The sequence below is a fragment of the Ammospiza caudacuta genome, chromosome 1, assembly GCF_027887145.1.
Source record: "Ammospiza caudacuta isolate bAmmCau1 chromosome 1, bAmmCau1.pri, whole genome shotgun sequence".
Classification (NCBI taxonomy): Eukaryota; Metazoa; Chordata; class Aves; order Passeriformes; family Passerellidae; genus Ammospiza; species Ammospiza caudacuta.
Genome location: NC_080593.1, coordinates 121,769,459 through 121,792,252, shown reverse-complemented (window position 1 = coordinate 121,792,252; position 22,794 = coordinate 121,769,459). Strand labels below are relative to the sequence as shown.

At 40.5% G+C, this 22,794-nt stretch overlaps 1 protein-coding gene across 1 annotated transcript in view; it reads left to right on the top strand.

Annotated features, from left to right (window-relative positions):
* Positions 1 to 7,016: 7,016 nt before the first annotated feature.
* NCOA2 (nuclear receptor coactivator 2) overlaps positions 7,017 to 22,794 on the top strand; it is a 188,564-nt gene continuing 172,786 nt past the window's right edge. The window contains exons 1-2 of the mRNA XM_058822034.1: positions 7,017 to 7,122; positions 16,678 to 16,747. The gene's annotated coding sequence lies outside the window, so the exon portion shown is untranslated. The remainder of the gene's footprint in view (positions 7,123 to 16,677; positions 16,748 to 22,794) is intronic.

Sequence of the window (22,794 nt, the reverse complement as noted above, 5' to 3'; positions counted from 1 at the left end):
AAAATCCTAATGATTAATAAAATAGACCAAGAAGCTGATTGTCTGAATTTATAGAAGTATAACTTGAAACTCAACTCTCTCTTGAAGTGAAGCCAGGCTCTTTAGATTTACTTCATGCTTTCTGGACTTTATTTACTTCAGTTAAAAGTTTCTAAGATCAAGCTTCTGTGCTATCTGTAAATCAAAAAGCTATCTGTGGCGTCCAGTTTGGAAAGTCATTTAACTGGTTCTGTGACTAAATCACTGTCATCCTTCCCCCTTAATTTAATTTCTTTCACAATGGTATTAGGTGGGAACTGCAAAAGAGGGAGGTAGATTTTAAGTCTGCTGCATGAAATGTGTTGCTTGTACAGACATGCTTCACTACCATTCTGATTTTTTTTTTTTTATCTTCTGGATTCTAATTACATGAGCTGGTAAATTTACATGTGTACATAACTCTAGATTTACATAGTAAGTGGACAGTGGTGAGCAGAGGTTGATCAGACTCAAGGTGCAATCATCTTAACAGTAAGTTTAGAAAGTACTTTCAACATAGAAGATGTAGAGTCACTGAGGGTTGCACACTCATGATTGAGGAGGAAAGTTTTCTAATATATATGGTCAACAATGAGAAGTAATTGTTAATTGTGAATTAATGAATCTGTCAACAATGAGAAGTAATTATTAATTGTGAATTAATGAATCTGCCTTACAATCAATTTTCAGAGTACATCCCAAAGAGAGCAGCACAAAGGGAGCTTGTAAATGTGTACATCTGCACTTGGTGATGGTGGGATGGCCTTTATGCCTTTCCTCAGCAATGCTCTTCAATATGGAAATCTTGTGAAGGTACAAAAATTTGTGTATTCAAGTGCAGGAAATCAAGGGAAGAAGACAGTGTTGCACAATTCTAAACAAAAGGTAAATTAACATTTTCAACAATGTAATTACAAGGGGAAGAAACACTGCTCTTTAACCAGCAAAATCATAATGAAACACTTCTACCTCTATTTCTTATAAGTAGCTTAGTTCTGCCCCTTAATGTGTCTGCTTGGGGGCTGTTTACCATTTTGGTTAAAGGCAGAGTACAGGGGTGAGCTGGGCTTTTTAAATCCTCAGTAGGAGGGATGGCAATGTCTTCTTTAATAGACTACATGAATACACAGAATATGTCACAGCATAACTATTGTTGAACACATGCTGCAGGATAAGAATGTGGGAGAGACCAAGAATAAAGACTAGCAAAAACAAAGATAAAAGAGAAAATCAGGGTAAAAGGGGGAAAAAAGGTAGTTAAAGAAAAGAACAACTGAAGAAGTTGGAGAGCAGTGCAAAATAAAGCAGAATAGCATAAACAATTTTTTTACTACAAAAATATCACAGAGGCACAGAATTCCTGAGGCTCGGAAGGACCTCTGGAGATCACCAGGCATTGGGATTGGAATCACCAGGGTTTGAATTTGGTGTCACCTGCTCATAATTTCCCTCACAGTGTTCAAGAAGAGTTTTAGAGGCAGGTTTTTCTTGTCTGATCCAGCACTTCATGTGGTCACAATTATACATGGCTGAAGGAAAGTAAAGAAACAACAGGGCCAGGTAAATGGAGGTGAATCCAGCAAAGTAAAAGGCAGGGGTTTTGGTATGACATTACAGTATGAGACAAATAAATACACTTCTGGTAAAATTACATCAGTTGTGCTTTGGTTCTACAGGTGTATTTCCTTCAGCTGAACATTATTTTTTCTTAGCATGAATTGTTTACTAAAGTAGCATGAGTAAAATGAGTCTTTTATCCCAGTATAAAATATTTGAACAAATATTGATTAAAATTCTTATTCTTAGCATATACATTTATAAATTTCTTCAAAGCATTTTATTTGTTAAAATTTATCCTGATTGATTTTTTAAAAATTAAAAATGTATTAAGCTTTTCAAGATTATTTTATTAAAAAATATGGTGAAGCACATTATTGAATTAATCAGGTGTAAACATACAACAAGATGTTAAAGTAATTACTTTTTTAGTTAGGAGCTTGTTATTTGAAATGCAAAAAAAAAAATATATATTTATCTCTAAAGTTTTCCTAGGGAAAAAAAAATTCTAACCACATATGCACTATATGCACAGGATATGCTGTTTACTGCAAGCTCTTAATGAGGTTGTTGTAGCACTGTATCAAATCATGATAAAGGCAAAATGTCCTTGAAGAACCTGAGCCAGACCGCAGATGCTTTGAAGGAAGCCATGTAAGTCAAAGTGCTATTTGGAAAGGGTAGATTGTGGTAAAGGGCCAGTGGAAGCAGGATAATCAGCAATAGTTTGGAGATGTGAATGGAGGTCAGAGGGTCACTGTAGTTGTAGGAACTATAGGGTGTGTGTGTGTGTCATGCCAGGGGGGTGGTGTGGTGGTGTAGTGAGTAAAGGTAGGGGTCACTGGGGAAGGTGGAAAAAGGCAAATGTCAAGTCCATCTTCTAGGAAGGAGATCCAAGGAATTACAGGCCAGCCAGCCTGAGGTCAGACTGTGTGAGGATGAAGTAGCAAATCCTCCTGGACACCTTCTCCAGGTGTGCGACAGGCAATAAGGTGCCTGGGGGCAGGCAGCAAGTTAGTGTATCCATTTCTCTCTTTGCAAGGGTTTACAAAAGGCAAATTCTGCCTGACCAATGTGCCTGGTTTGTATAATGAGGTAAGTGAATCTGTGGAGGAGTGGAGAGCAGCTGATGTCATTTACCTTGACTGTAACAAAGCTTTAGACACAACCGACCACAGACCTCCTCTAGCCACATTGGAGAGTTATTACCAAGGCTGAGTAGAAGACAAGGTGGAACATTGGCTGCACCATTGGTCTCAAGGGCTGCCATCAGCAGGTCCTGCTGGTGGCCAATGTACTTCAGGGGTGGGTACTAAGAAACATGGTCAGTGACTTCAGGGATGAGATGAAGCGCAGATCACAGCGAAGTGGGAGATAGTGGCCATTGCTTAGTGGCCAACCTTAGCAGACTGCAAAAATGGGCTGGCAGGAACCTCACAAAGTCCAATGACCGGTGGAGTAGCATCCTGCATCTGGTACAGAACACCCATTTGGAGGCTAAAGCAATAGGAAAGGATTTTCAAAAAGAAATTTGGAAGTCCTGGTGAGCAACAAGTAAGTCAGCTGTGACCTTGCAACAAAGAAGGTCAAGAGCATCCTGGGCTACCATAGGAAAAGAATGGCCAATCGGTTGAGAAAAGTGACTATTCCCATCCACGGAGTGAGAGCACATCTGGAAAATTGGGTGCAGTTTTGAGCTACCCAGTGTGGGAAAGATGCAGACATAAAAAAGAAAATCCAGAGGAGAGCCACCATGATGGTGAGGGTGCTGCAGCACACGATGTACAAGAAGAGACCGAGAAGGTCAGGTCATTCGTCTGAAGGAGAAAAGGCTGGTGTAAATTTTAATGTTCTCCTCAACTTCTTAATGGGCAGTTATAGAGAAGATGGAGCCTTCTAGGAAGTCCAGAGTAGCCTTTTCATTGTGGGAAGCAACAGGCATAAGCTGGAACAGACCAATTAGACATGGAAAAAAACCCAAAACAACTCACAAATGTGTTCAAACTGTGGAATGGGTAGTACAAAGAGGCTGTAGAGACAGTAAAAATCATCTGGTAATGACCCTGGAAAACCTAGCATAACTTTAAAATTGGCCCTACTTTGAGATGAGGCTGCAACCGGAAGACTTTAACAGGTCCCCTGAATCCTGAAGAAGGTTAAGATAGTGGAGTGTTTTTACACAGTTTCAATTTTTTTTTTTTTTTTGTGGGTTTGAGTTAGGTATATATTGTGTCAACAAAATCTTATTGGTTTCATAAAGACCATATTTAAATCCTCTTGGGAAGGTTAATGAATAAGTGGGGATTCAATTCCCCATAAAGGTGGGCAAAGTGATTCTACAGAGTAAATGCAGCTGCTCATGAAAAAGGCTTTGTGCACCAACAGCTGCGTTATATGCAGCCCTGATGTCAGCAGGTGCACATAAACCATTCTTCCTTATGCATATAAGCTGCAGGTAGAACTTTATGAGACAGCAGCCATACCTGAATGGCCTACCAAGTTCATAAACTACCAACAATTTGTTCATAACCTTTCACCTTATGGAAAAATAACTTTACTTATTTGAAAATCAGTTAGAAACACACCTGCAAGTGCTAGTTTTACTCTGTGTACCAATTTTTAAAGAAATATGGTATGTAGAAAAGGCAAGAAAAAAAACATTGACAATATGACTGTACGGACTGGGAAAACAGGATTGCATTCAGATTTTGTATTTTTTCCTGTTAATTTATGGGGAAAAAAAAAGTTATATGAAAGGAAATTCAACCAAATTTCTCTGAAAACTCAAAATAATTAAAAACTTCTCTCAATCCTAATTTTCACACTAGGAAAGGTTTGCAAATCACAGTGAATAATCAAATGAATATATAAAGTGATGTTGTGGACAAAATAGCAAGCAGAAGAATGAAGGGGAAGAAAGTGAATACAGGAGAATGACAGGAAACTTGTATTACTCTTGTTTAGAATGGATGAAGTTTTTGCTGAAAAACTAAGTCCCGCTCTAGTGAGCACAATGCAGCAAGGGTGACACTGGAGAAGTTTCAGAGAAAAGCTGTAATGCTGAATAAAGTCTGTACTGAAGTATGTTTATGAAATCTATTTCCCATCTGGAAGATGGTCCCTTCCCTTTAAAGAATAGCAGTTAGGAATAACATAATTACTGGTCTTTGCATACAATGACACTTGTAACCAGGGCTTTGGGTTTTGGCCTTGGATGACAAAATGTATTTGCTTATGAGTTAGAGGCTTGTAACAAATTTCAGTGGATCTGAGCATATGTGTGTAGTTAAATCTCCTCTCCCACACTGTTTGACTAGGAAACTCAGCCACATAGGAGCCAGGGCTTTTTGTTAATGTTGAGGCTAAAATCTCCATGTTACATGAGCTGTCTTTTATGCTCCTACCACAGCAAGTTAAAGATCTTACTTGCTTTTCCTGGTGGCTTTAGGTATTAGTTTCATAAAGATTTTTGGTTATGTTTAAGAAAGTTAGATGTCAGGAAAAAAAAATAAATCTAGCTTTCCTAAATAAGAAATACTGGAATTGAAATTATCTGTGCAATTCTAAATTGGACTGTTTATGGTCAAAATAAAGACATTCTTTTTTTTTTTTTCTTTTCTTCTGCCCCAGTGAACCACTGTTTCACTTTGCATCAGAGAATGAATCACAACTGTGAGGTAAATGAGATTATTGCCTATCTAACTGTTTGCTTATTTGCTACAGAGATTTGCAGAGATATGACAAATGAGGTCAGAGGAAAAGTTTTGTCTCTCCAGGACTCTTTAACCCCCCTCCTTTTTTCTTTTTTTGCTGGGGTGGGTGTTTTTGTTGGTTTTTTTTTTTTTTTAATTTTTCTCCCCCTCAAATACAACTACTCTTTCTTGCTATGTTATTTCAAGGTAATATTCTGTTCTGTATGTTTTACAGACAGAATTAATCCTCAATCACTTTTTTGCCTGTGTATGGGCAGGGTGGAAGAGCTTCCTGAAGACTAAGTAATTTCTCTGCCAAATACAACTGATGGGGAGAGACATTCAGAAACGTTGTCCTCTCCAGCTGCTGCAGTGTTGTCTTCTGAAGATGATGCCAAAAGTACTCCAGCTGAAACAGTGGCATTAAGGTGGATTGGATCTTTGGTTACTATCACATCAAAGCTCCAATTGAGCATGTAAGAACGACAATCCCTCCATCCTCATCACTAATGGGACTAAATTCAAATAGATTTCTGATGGCCATCCCTCCCATTTCTGAGTTCTCTCAATAGAAGAAGAAAATATTGCAAGTTTTCAGCTAGTTTATTGCAAAGGCTTCCTTCTTTAACATGGGGGAGGAGAGTGGGAAAGAGTTTTCCTTTAATTTGTTTGGAGAAACAATTGAACTATTTTTGCCCAATACAAGAAAAAAGCTTAAAAAATGAAGTCAGACAAGTATGGGAAATTTTATGCAGCACAGTAGGGCAAAATGTAGCCATCTGAAAAACAAGGATTATGATCAAAAAAATATAGGACGAGCCTAATTGCAAGCAGAGTTAGCTATACCACCAGGAAAAATATATAATCTGCAGATAGCTACAGAACAACTTGGGGCTGCACATCCAGGCTACAAAATGTCAAAAATAACGACTGTTGCAGTGTAAAGTACAACTCGCCATTATCGAAACGTGTGAAAACGTAAAGCTTTTCTCGTAAGACAGAATTTCTGCATCACGGATTGCTTCTTGAACTAAAGGGCAATGTTTAACAATCGCCCTCCCGCCCTTAACAAATTTTAACTCATGTATTCACTCCTCCAATCTAGGGAAAGCCTGGATCTCAATCCCCTTGCTCCCATGAGTGAGATACAGCTGACACGATTTTCAGCATGCGTGTCTTTTTTTTTTTTTTTTCCGGAGGCAAAGAAAGGAAATAAGACTGTAAGACTGTATCCCCCCGCCTCGCTTCCCTGTTTTCGTGAATATGGGCCACTGAAAGCCGTAAGAGGGCTGCCTGCTCCGGTCCCGCCTGGGAGCGGGGCTCCTCCAAGGACGGACGGCGAAGGGCCACAGCCAAAGTCTCTCCCTCCGAGGGCGAAGGACTTTGTTTTTGCCTTCCCCTTTCTCGCCGGCTCGGGTGCCGAGGAGGAGGCTCCTGCGCAGGGCGGCGAGCGGGGCGCTGCCATTGTCCCTGCGGGCGGGGCGCCCAGCGGCCCCGCGCTCCGCCGGCGGCAGCGGCGAGGGGCGGTGGCGGCCCCCGGAGCGCGCCGCGCTGCCGCCCGCCCGGCCCGGCCTCCCCCCGCCCGCCCGCGGCCCGGCCCGGCCGCTGCCGCCGTGCCCGGGGGCAGGGGGGAGTGACTTGTGCCTCCCCCTGCCTCCTCCCCGTCCAGCCCTCTTCTGGGTAGAAGGGGAGGAGGAGGAGGAGGAGGAGGGCGAGCGGTGGGAGGGTCTCCATTGAAATAAACAAGCAGGCAGTTATTAAAAAGGAACATGGCGGCCGCAGCCCCAGCTTCAGCTTCATCTTACAAAGCGAAGGTCAGCGCCGGCGGCAGCGGCGGGAGACGGCACTGACCCCGGTAACGGCTCCCGCACGGCCTCGGCGCGGCGGGGGTGTGCCCGGGCCCCCCGCGCCTGCCCGGCCGCCCCGTGTAGCGCCGGGGGGACGCCCGGGGCCGCGCCGGTGCGCGGAGGGGCGGCGTTGGCGGGCGGCACCGCGGCCGCGGCGAGGCGGCTTTCCCCGCGCCGGCGGCGGGGGGAGCGGGGCGGGGGCTGCGGCCCCTCGGTGGGGAGCGGAGGGACCGCGGGGCCGCCCCTTGCCGGGGCATCGTGCTCGCACCCCCGCGCCCGGCGGTGGGGGGTGGGAGCGCGGGGTTACTTCTCCGGGACGTCCCCGTGTTTGGGCGAGGGAAGGAGGGGGGGAGAGGGCACCCCACCCTGCCGGGCCGAGGGGGCCGGTTTCCTGCTCCCAGGCCAGGCGGAGGTCGGGTGCCGCCTCTCCGCGCCCCTGGCTGGGGGGGAAAGTGCGAGGAACCGGGAAGGCGAGGGGCTGATCTGGGGGTCACGGACTGCGCTGGCCGGGCTGCGGGAGGATGGGGCAGCGGTGTGCGATTTGGAAGGGACTGTTCAGGACGTTCCCCCTCACCCCCACCACGTAGCGATAGCGAAACTTGAGGGAGGGTCTCTCCCAGATGACAAAAGGGGTGATTTGGGGAGCAGAGCGACGCCGCCTCCCCTTCTCCGGCTGACAACGACTCGGTGCGCAGCGGCGCGGGCCGCTCCGCGCTCCGTCCGCGGGGCCGAGCCGGGCGCCCCCCTTCCCGCACCGGGCAGGGACCGACCGCGCCGCCCGGCGCCCTCTTTCCCCTTCCCCCTGCGCAGGGCGCCTCGCCGCCGCTCCGCGCTCTCAGGGGACGCGAGGGGAAGGAGGGGGCGAAGCGGGCAACTTCTCTAACTTTCTGCGCGGGGGTTCTGCCTGCCCGTGCGCGCCGCGCAGCGCCGGGCCGGGCCGAGCCGCGGGGGCGGGCGGCGAGGCGTCGCAGCTGCGTGCGAGCGCAGCCCGGGGCGCCCGGCCGCCGCCTCCCCGCGGCCCGGGGAGGGGTGGGGGCCCGGCCGCCGCAGTGCCGTGTGTCTGCGTGTGTGCGCGGGGCGGGGAGCGGCGGCAGGAGGAGGGGGAAGAGCAGAGCAGCCGGCCGGGCGCGGGGCCGGGGTCCCTGGGCGGGTGGCGCTCCGCTCCCTGCCGCTTCCCCGCAGCGGGCGGCGGCTGCAGGCGGGCCCTCCGCGGCGAGCGGAGCCCCACGCGTGAGGCGGGGGAGGGGTGCGGAGGTGCCGCCGCCTCCGCGGAGGGCGGGTGCGCGGCCCCTCCCCTGCTCCGCGGGGGGCGGTGTGTGCGCCGCCGCGGGCACCGCGCGGCTCCGAGGCTGCGGGCCCAGGCGTAACCGGAGCCGTGTCCCTCGCCTGCCTCGCTGCCCCTCGCTCCTTCGGCGCCGCTCGGGCCTGAGCGTTCCCTCCAGCTCGGGGACCGCGCTCAGCTCTTGCCGGAGAGGGGCATTCAGGCCGTGTAGTTTGTGGGAAACCTGCCCGAGAGCCTGGCAGAAAAAGGTGGGGGGGTTGGGAAATAAAAAAATGAAAAAAAAAGGCAAGAAGGTTGCTGGTAGTCACTGGGAAGTCGTGATATCTGTGTATCATGATATATACTTAGTTTGAGTTAGCCTGTATACTTCATTCTGAAATGTGTGTATGTGGGACACTATAAATATACTTGTAATTTAGCTTGGCGAGTCTCCTTGTGAAAGGAGAACAGCCTGCTTGTTCGATAATAATCAATTGTTGTAGTGTTTTTATATTTCTTTTTTTGTTGTTGTTGTTGTTTCAGAGTAGTAAGAAGCAGGTGAATAGGCTTTAGAACTCAACCCATAATGTTTAAGTATAATTTGAGCTAAGCATATAGTGCCTGCCTATGGCAGTTACAGCAGAGCTCTATTGCCACTGTAAATAAGTAAGCATTTAAGACTGCCAGTCTTTGTACTTAAAGCTTCTTTTTTTGTTTTTGTTCTGCCATTGTGGGTGAAGGCAGTCATTTGGGTTTTATCCCTTTGGGTTTTTTATGTACTGAACTATAAAAACAACCCTAGTCAGTTAATTTCCTGGCTCCATATAACCCAGTGGCAGTGTTGGGCCACCTGGTGGGCTCCTCTCACGGGGGAATCCTCTGGCATGGCCCAAAGGGAGGGAGCTGCCGGTCCACTGTGTTGGATGCTCTCTGAGAAATGCCCATGTTGTATATAATTTTTAATGTCATACCGAAACTATTACACCCCAAAGTGGAGATCTTGTTTGCTTAAACACAGTGGATGGAAACTGGTTGTTTTATCGCACTTGGTGTAGGTACTTGGTGCCTCCCACTTTTTTCCAGAAGACTTGTTTGTTTATGTCACCAGTGGTGTCACAGATAGGATATACCAGGTTTGCACATATTTCCATGTACAGACGTGTATGCAAGCACATATGGACAGTGATGCATTTGTGGTAACAGCTCTTTTGGGGACTGGACATAGAAGTTGACTCTGTTGTGTCATATGAGATAAGGAAAGTTGTGTATTGCCCCCAAAAGGTTAATCCATAAGTGTGAGAAGCTTAATGTTCATAGGAAATCTTGGTTATCTACAATCTTGAAGAAAATACTTTGTCATGGACTCAACCTTCAAGAATATTGAGTACAACTTTAAGAGGAAAGATTCATCTTTTTTCAACATCACACATTATTTTGAAGAATTGCTTTATTTTTAACATGTTTTTTTCTCTGTGGGCATTATGCAATAAATGCATGTCAAACGTGCTGCAATCACCTCATCTTTTTATAGTCACTGTACTCTTTTATTTCACATAAAACCTGAAGATTTCTCAACTTTGTATTTTCTCAGGCTTGTGGTCTTTACTAGGGAGAGAATCCATGTCTGATGTGGTTCTTCAGTATCTCTGCAATGTCTGAAGGCACTTCTTTACTAAGTGTGTAAATTCCTCATTGTGTGTACTGGTGGTGTCAGTGCTAAATTTGAAACTCAAGACATTTGAATACTTTATTGCCATCAAGAATGGTACTTTTGGGACCAGTTTAAATTTCTAAACTGGAATTGTGTTATTTGAGAGAGAAAATAAAGATTGTTTCAGGTGGAAACATTAGAAAATATAAGGGATTTATTCACATATAGTGTAGTGTATTGCATTAAACTGAGACTCTGAAGTAAAAATTAATTACTTAAGAATAATGTTTATGTTTCTGTAATGATTTAGGGTGTGTAGCTTGCTCATTAGAATGCTGAAAGGCTCTGTGGAAAGAGGCATGTAAACTGTCTGTAGTGTTGGCATTCCCAACTTTTCCCTCCATCCCCCCAAAAACCAGTAAGAGCTAGCCCATCTGCAGGGAGCCCAGATTTTGGAGCAGGAAGAACAAAGTCAGTGAGCGAGCCAGCTGCTGCTACAATGCCCACTGTCTTCTGCTCCTTGCCTTTGTTGCTGATGTCACCGGTCTCATTGGCAAAATCTGGGCTTCTGCGCTCAGCTGGAGTTTCTCTAGCACCTGACACCAGAATTGCAGAGGCTTAAGAAGTCTAAGCCTTGAGGATGCTGTCAGTTCATCTGAAAGAAAAGACTAACCAAAGACTGCTACCAAATTTAAATGTAAACGTAACTCTCTTTGTCTGCTGAGCACTAATAGATTGTGCATTGGAGAAAGGGAACACTGAACTAAAACTGTTCTTGCCATGCTCAGTTCTTTGTACATTTGCTGTGGCTGGCCTCTCTAAACAATGCACATTGCATGCAAGTAAGTATATTTAACAAATTCCACACATTTCTTCAGTATTCTGATAGGCATTAAAATGCTCAATATTCATTTATGTCCATGTTTGGCTTTAGAGGTCAGAGGTTAAATGTGTTGTTACTGTATATACTCTGCTGTGTGACACAGCATTTTAAACTAAGAACATAGTAACATTGATAATTACTTTATAGAAGGCATATAACAGCATTCATTCATCCACCCATTTTCTACTGTTAGTTAACTTAGTTATAGACAGCTACTCTGGCAGGATCCCCTATTTTTATTTTTAAATGAGGTGAAGTTCACTGCAGTGCTTTATTTTTGTTAGTTGTTAAAACATTCTTATACTTCTGGCAGCAGATAATGACAAATTCTTCAATGTAATGCTCGGAGCAAAGGAGGCGGAGAGGGAGAAACAGGGAGGGAGAGGAGGGGAAAAACCCTCCTGAGCATATGGAGACATCCAGAAAAAGATGTGCATCGTCAGCTGTGATTCCATTGTGTGCTTGCAGACAGGATCTGAGCTCTTCTTCTATTGGGAATTTAAACCTTACAGAAGTATTCTTTGGCTTTTACCCGTCAGGATAATGGAGCTTAGATAACATATATTTAATGTATTTATTATAGATAATATTTTGATAATATTTTATGATTTCAGGGAATAAAATACAGTTTCCAGGACTCCTGCTCTGTGTTGGAATAGCATTTTAAACAGTCATATGTATTGCTGAAATGGTAACTTAGAGTACTAAGAATAATTTCTAATATTACATCAGTGGTTACATATTACAAAGGCATCTTACCAGTTCTACAGTTAGTAGTTTGTCAGCAGTATTTACATTATGCAAACACTCCCTATTTTAATGATTCAGTAGCTCAGCCTTTTCAAAACATACCAAGTAGAAATCTGACATGAAAAATGACAGGTTGCATAGTTTAATCAATTTAGGATACAGAATTAGAAAAAAAAAAGACAAAAAACCCAGGGTATTTTTTAGACAGTTTTAAGACAAAGCAATTTTGTCAGTGTTGTGAATATTCAGAAATAGCATTTATACGATGGAAAAATGAGTGGAAGAAATTAATTTTCTTTCATTCAGTCCTGAATTTACCTATTACCTAGAAGAGCCTTTCCTCTCCTGAGCATCTGGAATGCTTTTGCTGATTTTATACAATTATTTTGAGTTGATGAATAGTTTGAAAAATAGATCTTGAATGTGGTAGATTTGCTGCACTGTGTTTTGTAACTGTTTATGATTTTTCAATCTTTTTCTGTGGAAATTGCACGTTATTCAAATGAAAGACTAATGGAAATTTTATTTAAGAGTTTTATGGATATATAATGGAAACAATTCCTATGGAAAATGTATCGTCATCAAAGTGCTTGACATCTTGAAGTTTGAAATTAGTTCATTAATTTAAGTGTCTGAAGCTATACCGCAGCATATTAACAATATGCACATTTTTTTTCTCCTGCAGCTTCATCATTATGCTGTTCCAAGTCTTGCATTTCCTTAAATGGCTTCCATAACAATCTCCCATTAATACAGTTACTGACAGATATTTTTTTTCCTTTGCTCTCATTTTAGCAGTTACAACTGATAGTAAATCTCACTCTTTCTGTGAGTGTGCTCCCATTACTTAGATATTAAGGTGCTTCTTTGGAATGTGCATTTGTTTTTTGCAGCTAAGATGCAATGTCCCCAGTAAATCCTATTTACATTTTTCTCTTTGTTTATAAACTTCAAGAAGTTATTTTCTGTTTGGAAAGGAAAACTTGTATTTTGCTGGAGTATTCCCCATTACATGAAAATCTTTATTGGATTAATGAAAGGGCAGAGAGTATAGGTGACAAATTAATTAAAATATCTACCGAATGTGTTGATTTGTCCATAAATATTAGGTAGTATGGATCACATGAGCTTCTATGAGGGGACATAGTGAGAACATATATCTGCTGTAGTGTTGACTGAGAGTTGCTATTTTGATGCTTTTTTAGTGAGCTGTGTAAGACATATTGTTGCTCTTGGGTAGGATTTATAGTGGGCATATCACAATTGGCTGCTTTATTGGCTGCCTCAGTGGAGAAGCCTGGGACTGAAGAATTGGTATGGAAAGTGAAAGAACATTTTGCTTGTTAAGTCAGAATTATTATAGAATTTTACTCTTACTCTGCCTATGCTGTAATTCATCTGTGTGTGAACAGATTCAGTTTTTCATTGCTGTCAGTATTGATCTCTAATGAGCCTGGCCCATGGATTTTGAAGAAAATCACTCCAATTAAAAACAATGCAGTTTGTCACCTATTTGTACCTCATGGATTATGTAGGAGATACTAAACTGCATTTTAAAATAAAACTTCTTGAGAAGAGAGGAAAGTCTGTGAATAAATTTGAGAGTGTATGCTGACACTTTTATTACACATGTTTTTATGACCTTACAGATTCATCATATGTCTGTGCAATGCTATTAGAAATTAATAAAAAAAAAAAAAACAAAAAACCCAAAGCAGCCCAAACCCTATGAAAACCCACGGTCCTAAGTTTTAATACTTGTGAATCTGAGAGTTCAAGTATCATCTAGGCTACAGTGGAGATTATTTTTCTTAATTCTGCTTACACCATGCTTTGAGTTCACAAAGTAGCTTTTCAGCCCTTTCTCTTTACTCTTTCAAAATTATTGTCAGGGCTTGCTGACCAAGTACTTATATATTCTGAGAATACATGTGATTATTGTCAACTGATTTCACTTGCTAGTCTCTCTCAGTTTTATACCTTGGTCTGCAGATACATGAACAATGTCCTCATCCTGTTCTATCAATTTTCTGAAATAGATTCTTTGTGGAGTAGTATTGAGTGTATAGAAATATATAAATTCCAGTTTTCAATTAAATTCTCAAGGAGAAAAGCTCTTCTTCCAGTCTACATCTTTGTATTTTTTCCAAAACTAAAATTTACAGCTAGAAATGTACTATTTTCTTTAAATGAGTCCAGAAGAGTTGTTGCTATTATCTGGGGTGCAAAAAAAAAAAAAAAAAACTTGTTGATACTTTACAGGCTATAAAATGTAGCTCTAATAGCATAGTTTAAAGGGTTTTTTATTTTAATTGCTTGCCAATTTTTGTTGGCATTTGCAGTGCAAACATACTTTTGCTTGTTTTGCTGGATTTTTTTTAAGTGTTACTTTGAAACAAAGATACTGAATTTTTCATGAGGCCTCAAAATATTTTTTGCTACAGTTCTCTGTGAAGCTAGTGATAACTGCATGATGGTGAGATCATTTGTGGCTCCTTTTCTTCTTAGTTTAGGAATGATGGAACCTGAAGACTGAATGTAGATGAGAAAAAGCCTCTCTAAGCTCACCAAGTTCATGCTCACTAAGCTTGCATGCTGTGGATGATCTCTTCCAAGTGTGTCTGAAAGTGGCAGTTCCCACTCTCTTTCAGTTTTAACTGTAGTTTGTAGCATTGATGTTGTGTGTTTTGTTCACAATGGCGTTTTTTTGCACCACAGAGGTAAACACACCTTGGGTACCTGGAGTGGAGACCAGAAGGGAAAGAAATGACTGTGCACAAATGGAAAGTAAAGATGTAAAGTGTTCTCAAGTCAGAAGACAGTGTGTTGTTCTGTTCCATATCAGTTGTTTTTAGTTGAGGTTTTTTGGCCTTTAAAGCAGTTTTCTTTTATTCTTTGTGGGATGGAGGATTGGATGGTGGTGTTGGAAAATGGCAGGTGTGGCTGTGGTGCATTCCATTTTTATATTGTAGGTAATGTTGATAATTTGTGTATTATTTGAGGCAGTGATCTGCTCTTCATGTGGGCCTTTGTGCACCACTGTTAACAGAGTTATGCCACTGTGAGACCTGGCTTCTTGCAAGAGTAGTTCCCTTGAGTTCTGAGGGTCTTCCCAAGAAGCTCCTGATTATTGTGGGTTGGGTGTAAATTTGCACAGGCATAGGTGGTAGTTGACTTGCTTCTTCTTCAGCCTCCAGAATGGGCTTGAGAAGGGAAGGCAAAGGACTAGCAGATCATTTTGTTGTCCATAACTTCACGTTCATCACTTCTTTTCTTCACTGACAGTCTAGTTTAGTTAGAGAAATGTACCAGAAATATACTAGTAATACATCTATTCAAATGCATGAGCCTGTCGCTAGTTGCTGTATAATTCAAGAGGTATTTTGGGAAGAGAGGTCTTGTTAGTCATGGTTTTGTGTTTTGAAGGTAGTGCTTCTACTGTGAAGCTATAATGCATTGTCTTTGTTTTCAGACAATATTATTGTTAAGCGTTTTGTGAATAGAAAAATGAAAATCAGCAAAGCTTGTCTTTTCCAGTGGGCATTTGTGGAAACTACTGTAATGGTCAGGAGCCACATGATTTGTGTACAGACTCCTTGAGCAGCTGTATTGGAGGCCACAGAGACCAGGAGGTGGGATGCAAAAAATAGGGAGAACAGCAGGGGAATAAAAGTGAGCAGCCGCCTTAGTTGTAAAGAAAGAAAATGGTGGTAGAGTACTCATGCACTGGTGCCCAGCAGGTAAAAGACAGGAGATGAGTGGGAAATGTTTCCTGTTTACTGCTCCCTGGGGGAAGGGGTCTCCCCACTGTGGGCTGGGGCTGCAGTCCCCATGTGCTGCTGAGACTGTGGCTTCTCTTTGGTGTCTCTCTGAACTGCCAAAAGATCTAGTAGCTTACTTAACATTTTATTCCAAGACAAGATGGGTTTTTTCTGTCAACAAGGACCCACTCAAAGCCCTGAGTTTGTGATCCACAGAGCTTGTGTGCTTTTTGGACATTCCTGAGGAAATAATGTAGGCTTATCATCCGTGTGTATGTTTTATATAAGAACACTTCTTTGTTAGTGGTGCCCTTAAATAGTCTGTTACTGTAGTGGTATCCTGTCTGTGACTGAAAGAACTTATGCAGAGTTTGTTTGAAGAAGGTTTTTGTAAGAAGGCAGAAATGGCAAAGAAAGAGGTTGATTCTAAATTCTGCTACTCTCGAGGCATTAGTGTATGGTGGGGTTTTTTGCTGATGACTCTTGTAGTGTACCTTTCATTTTATTTTTGTTCTCATTTGCTTTATGTTCTGCCTTTTTGTTTGTCAGAATAGGAAAGTAAAAAACTCATCTTTGGTGGTTTGCTTGGATACATTTGTCATAAAGTGCTCTCTGACCTACAAACAGAAATTCAGGTATAATATTTGTGTGGGCAGTAGCACACTCCTTCTCCCTTGAAGGAATTATTTTGCTGTGCAATGTATAGCCTCTGTTCTATGGACTCTCCTGCTTTATGGGACTCCAAATGAGTGAAAGGCTTTCTGTTCACTGGTGCTTGTCACTTGGGTCAGGAGTATTGTAAGTGGAGGCTGAGAGAAGAAACACACTTCTGTACATGCAACTTATAATAATGGTTGAAAGAACACCAGTTTCTCCTTTTTAGAGATTTGAAACTAATGTGCTGTCAAATCAAGCAGTCAACCAAAAAAAGGAACCAAGCACTTTCAGAGTTCTCACAGATTCTTTAGTGAAAATAGAGGCTGTGTACTGTGTAAGTTAATGTAAACATTTTAGCTGCTATCACTGTGAATTTGCAGTCGGCAGCAGGTAGAAAGGAAGTTGTGTGACTGGAGTGATTGTGCAACTGGAAGGGGGTTGTAGTTATGTCTGGAAACACAGATAATGCTCCACAAAGTTTGCGTTTCCCTCGTTGTGTTTTGCTTAAAATGGCAATGTGCTAAACATCATATTTTTGTTCTTCTATGCCCATCTCCAAAAAAAAAGAGACTAATATTTTTCTCTCAAATTTGTTCCTAGCATACTTGAGATGTATCTGAGTAGTGCATACACAGCCCCTAGAAATCATTGTCTGCATCGCTGAGTCTTGGTGAGTTGTCTATATCCTATTGCATTTAATTGGATTGTGTTGCAGTTTTATCTTCTTCACTGGGGACTTTGATGTGAGATGTGTGAATTGATTGTGTGGATATGGCAGAACAAACCTTGGTTTTAAGTAACATGGGATATTGTACGCTGAGTGGAAAGACTAACATTTTGGAAACTTTGAAAATGATGGTGAGACTGGTTGTGGAAGCAGAGGGTCCTTTGGTGCCACGACCAGGAATGGGACTTTCTCCTGAGAAAGGCTGAAGGGATCAACATGTGATATTCTTTCTTATTAGGTTTGTTTGATGTTTTATACTGTAACTAAGAAATTGACATTTTTCAGATGTGCTGATTATGGTCTGTCTTATGGCAAAGGTTGATTATGAAATAATATAAGCTTTTCCATCCAACTCTGTGCACTAATAAATTACTTAAATTGAGGGTTGAAATTGGTATAATGACACTGATGACTTAAACTGCTTGTTGCTCAAGAATTACTGTCTTACGACTCCATCAGGCAGTGCTGTGCCTGTTTAACTCTGCTCTCAAGAAGGGATAATACCACTGAGAATTAGAAAAAGAGACCCCTGCGGATTGTTTAAATGCAGACTAATAATAGTTTGGTAGTGCAGTGAAAGAAAGTAGAATATAAATGCTGTGGTTTTATTTTAGGTATGTTTGATATATCAGTATATTCACTTGGTATAAATCTTTTACAACAAATACGCATTTGAGATTTTATGTGAGAACCTTTTCAGTGTACTCATGAATAAATGTTGTCTTTTAACACATAGAGTGACTTATTAAGGTCAGAAATATGTATTTTTGAGGCTTGCACACTAAATATAGAGGTGGGAAATGAGCCTGCTGAAAGAGTTTTTAGTTGTTTGGGGGATGACTGTTTATAAAATGCCAACCAAGTATGGGTAAAATTATGTAAGCTCACATCAAGTATCATTTCCTCTTTTGTTAATTATGTTCAGCAGTTTTTGAAAATTAACAATGCTTTTCATTAAACTTTACTCATTTTATAGCATCAGTGAATGATAAAACAGGTTAAGCAGTTTTCCAGTGCTTTTTTCTGTCTTTGCTCTTTTCAGTTCAGATAAAACACTCTGAAGTTCATTCTATTCAATGAAGTTCATAATTCTAGTTAATAATTTGTTTTTGTTTTATACTAACTTGAAAATTCTTAGCCACAGAAATGTTATTACTTATTTATACTTATTACTTACACCATATTAGTTATTATTTATTTACTTACCTGGACTGCATAATCATAAGGTACTTATGCAGGTCTTCTCAATAATGATCTGCTTTTGTAATCATTTAAGCAAATTGTTTAAAAAAATGCAAATACTCTAAAATATTGTTTTCCTAGTGAATAGCACTCAGAATGAGTTAGGTGTATGTAATAAAGAGAAGAATGTCGCTGCCAGGATTCTTTGTAGAGAACATGAAATTTTGTTGTCAGGTTGATCATATGTTTGTTTTCAGTTGTCTCAATTTCAATTTTCGATTAAAAAAAAGAATGCATTAGCGAAATATGAAAATAAAAAGCAATTTCCATATAATTACTTGGGTTTTTTTCCTAATTAATTTATATGGAGGGAAAAAAACAACCTGTCTTTTCCTTAGTGTTGCTACATTCTGCACCAGAACTATAGATTTGGTTGATACAGTGATAGAAAATAATCTGGTAACTTCACACATGCTGACCGAAACACAGTTTCTGTGTTTAATAAGTTCAAAACCTTTATTAAGAGCAAAAATTACATGAATATTTGTGTATGAAATCTATGGTGATGACATTTTAATAAACCACTGTAAAAAAATGGGTGTCATGAAAGGATATATAGGGCAAGGATGAAGCGGAGTGGTAGCTTTCACTCAGAAGATCCATTTGCTTTAAAATGTGTGGTTATCTCTGTGTTCCTATTATAGGCAGTTCAGCAGAAGTAGGTTCCATAAGCCAAAGAATAGTTTAAAATTTTGGTTCCATTGAATCCTTGGAAGTTTTTCTATGGAGTTTTGAGTGTCGAGGGCTTCAGACCTATTATTTGACATACTTGCATGCTCACCTTCTCTGTTGCAAGTTCAAAGAGCTGTAGCTGTTTATTTTAACCAGTATACCCATCTGAAATTATACTAGTGTTGGAAGGATACATCAGTTGGAGTCTCATTAAAGAAATCTGGGCCTTGGCTTTTGACTAGTGTTGCTTGTGGAATTATAAATGTTGGTTTGGACTGTATGTTGTGAGACTGCACCACGACTCTGACTGAAATTGTGCACATTCAGCTTGTTTGCCACTGTATCAAGTATTTTGGAAAATGAACCTACTAGTTAAAGCTTATTTGGTCTATTTTTCATGTTAGTTGAGGTAGTGGGTAGCAGCTGCTGTGTGCTCACAAAAAAGGGGATGCAATTAGAATGATGATAAGTTTAGACTTGCAAAAAACCCAAACACATACAAAATCTGTTTTAATTTCCAGTCTAAAAGTTACCAGTCAGAAAGCATTTTTTTATCTCTCTCTCCTTTTTTCATGAAGTGGTTTGCTTTGTAAGGAATATTTCTCAGCAAAAAGAACATAGATTAGAGAAATCTCAGTTTTCTGTCACTCTTGATCTGGAGAGTCTGTTTCCATCTAACTTTGTAGTGATTTCATTGTCGTTTGTGTTGTAGTTAGTGTCAAGTGTGATAGAAAATATTTGTGTGTCTTTTTATTCTGAGTTATAGTGCTTGTTGTTTACAGCTGTAGTAGATACAGAAAATTCTGACAAATGTCTCATTTTTGACTGTGTTCTCCTAATACATCTTTGTGTAAAGGGAATGCTGTCAGAAAATAAAGTGCAATGCTGAAAATAAAATTGCCTTATATCGAAACAAGTTTTTAGAGTTTACAAGTTTTACAAGCCTTGGGTATTAATTTAAGGATGCAAATGAGGAACTTTGAGTAGATTCCAACTATCAGACCTGAATAAGGCTAGCTTCTGTGAGCTTGTAAAGCAGGGCTGGAATGGTGCTTACCTAGAACCCTGGAGTCAGTTCAGAGCACCCTAATTCCCACAGAATCTGTGTTTCTGAAATAACTGAAATAAAATATTGGTATGTGTAGTCTTTAATGAATTTGGTCTTCTCTGTGAAGGATACTTAATCTATGTTGAATTGGTTTGTGATAAATAAAGGGAATGTGTTTTCATTGCTAGACCTCAAAACTGGGGAGTTGTCTTGCATGAAATGCGATAAGATTATTCTGTGTTCAGTAGTGACATTAGTTAACATGAATTGCCTGTGAAGATGCTTGTAAAAGTGGATGCTTGATTATGGTGCATTTAATGTAATCAGCGTTAAAATGGTACTCCTAATCTGAGAGTGAAGTTCTGTGTGGGTGGTACGATGAGAACTGAAGTATTAGGAAATGAGCATCTACTGAGATTTTACACAATTGCCCCCTAAAAGCTTTTTTCCCCTAAAATTGGAACTGGGAGTTTATGAAAAACATTATGTTGTGGAAAAGTTGAAATTTACACAAATGTAGTATATTGCATTTCTTTCCTTTAAATTTCATTAAAATCTAGAGTACTGTAGAGAGAAATCTTATGCTTGCAACTAGCAGAACTAGATTTGTTAGTAATGAAAATACTTTTAAACTACTTTCATAGTTTTGAGGCCACAGTGTTCAAATTCATTCTAAAGGTGGATTAAACTATTCTTATATATGTAAAACTCATTAACTACTGTAAATGGATTTAAATGGAGTGCTCTGTCAGTGAACTTTTTACTGCATTGATGGAACCAAACTTAATATATATCCAGGACTGTTGAAAATGCTCATTCAATTGATTGAAGCTTGCCTTTTGTATGTAGTTATATCCTGGAAGATTATTTTGAACATTGCAGTTTCAGTGAGATAAATAAAAAATATTTAGGAAATGGGATTGCTAACTTGATTTTATTCACTTCTTAAATATTGGTTTTGACTTTGTAATGGACTTTGCTAAGATTTTTCATTTCTTACCTTGATAGGAACCTTTTTATATGGACAAAATTATACTGTATTAGCATTAGCAGAAGAAATAGCTGTCATTATCATCTGTGGAAAATCAATGTATATTTTATATATAGATTGATGACATTGTATCACCACTATTGGAGCCTCAGAATTCTAGAGGGGTCAAGAACAGGACAACTGAGCACTTGCATCATCAAAGAAGATGAGATGCATTTACTTGGGCAGATTTTCCTCTGGGCCTGCCTTTAGTCCCTGAATTGGGAAGAGTGAAATATTTACATGGCTTGGCTCTTGACAGTAAATAGTATTAATTAAATACAGGGCTTGGAAATGGTACTGGTGTTTCAGATGAAGGCCAGTAGATTTTGCCTTGGCTTTCTGGAAATTGAATTCCAGTAGTCTGTTTATTTGACAGCATTAGAGTACAATGCTTTGCGGTTCACGGATATTTGTATATATTAAAGTGGGTGAATTTTTCTAATACCACAATGTGGGGATGTTAGGCTCAGAAGACTTATCTGCTGTAATGGTAAGGAAATGTGTAGATGATTATAATATAAAGTCTTGTACAATGTGTTTCTCTCTCATTAATTTGCTTTTATATTAACTGTACTGCCAAGAAATTACAGGTTTTCTTTTTAAAACAAACTTTTTGATGTTGAAAAAATCAGATGAAAGGTCCTAAATAAATCACAGAAGTTCAGTATTATGAAAATGATTTAGAAATATTGGTGAGTATTACAGTATCATTGTGCAGGGCTTTAACTATTCAAATATGTTACAGAAGCCTCCTCTAGTCATCTCACCACAACTGTAAAAAGGGTACTGGCACTCTTCTTTACACAGTATTTGTTACAGTATGTGTGTAAATGTGTTGCTAAAACTTTTTTTGCAACTGTGTCCATGATAAATGAAGAATATGCTCTGTTCTCCTATTCCAACATCTGTTTTTATGCTCTAGATTCTTGCCTTTTTTTCATTATCAGTACTTTTCTTCCTTCAGTAATCCCAAATCAATAAACTACAGCATTCTCTGTACACCAGACTCTGTATCTTTCAAAATGACAACAATAAGCAAACTAGGAATATTTAGAATTAGAATTGAGAAAAGAATTAGTTTTATAGTAGATATTACAATTTGGTTTTTCCTTGAGGGAAGCTGTAGTAGTGTCAGGAGGAATTAAAATGTTTCTATTGAGATTTTTTTCAGCGTGTTTTTCTTAGCTCGTATTTGAATGTTCTCACTTAAACTTTAAAACATTATCCTTATGAGTAACACATAGAATTGAAGATCCCTTTTTGCCTTGGATTCTTTTGTCCTTCAATCTCCAGTTGCCTATTTTACTGCTTTAAGAGAGTGAGACATCACCTACATTTCTCTCTTCTGGTTGTGAGCTTGAAACTACTGTGTGGTGACGCAGTTTATAACAGTATTTTAAAATGGGATAAAACCATCCACATTTCTCTAAAAGTAGGTGGCCAACACATGAAATTTCACTTGGGTTAATTTTTATGGCCTTTCAGTTTTCAGATGTGGTTTTTTGCTTGGCTTCTCTTCACAGATCCTGGTTAACTGTGTTTTTATTGCTTAGTCCTGCTGAACAGACTTGTGTAAAACTTTTTCTGTCTCGAGTTACAGTATGTAACTTCCAGAATGTATCCTGTGGTGGAATAGGGTTTATCTGCAGCTGATGGCACATAGAGCTTGATGCATGACTACTAATGTTTAAAATATTCCTTGTCCCTGTGATTTTAGTCTTTCCTTCCTCATGAGCTTACTCTTTTGTCAATATCCAAGTTCTAGGCTCTTGATCAGCTGTATTGGGTTTGCATGGCCAGGCTTTGGTAATGGATAGATTCTTTGAGAAGCTTCCTCCTTGTCCAGCAGTGAGTATGCTCAGGGAGTTACTGGCACTTCTGCCAGTAGCCCCTGGCAGTGCCAAAGACAGACCTGCTACTGGTCAAGGCTGGGCCAGTTCAGAGTAGTGGTAATGCCTCTGAGAAAACATTTCAGAAGAGGAAAAAGAAATCCTT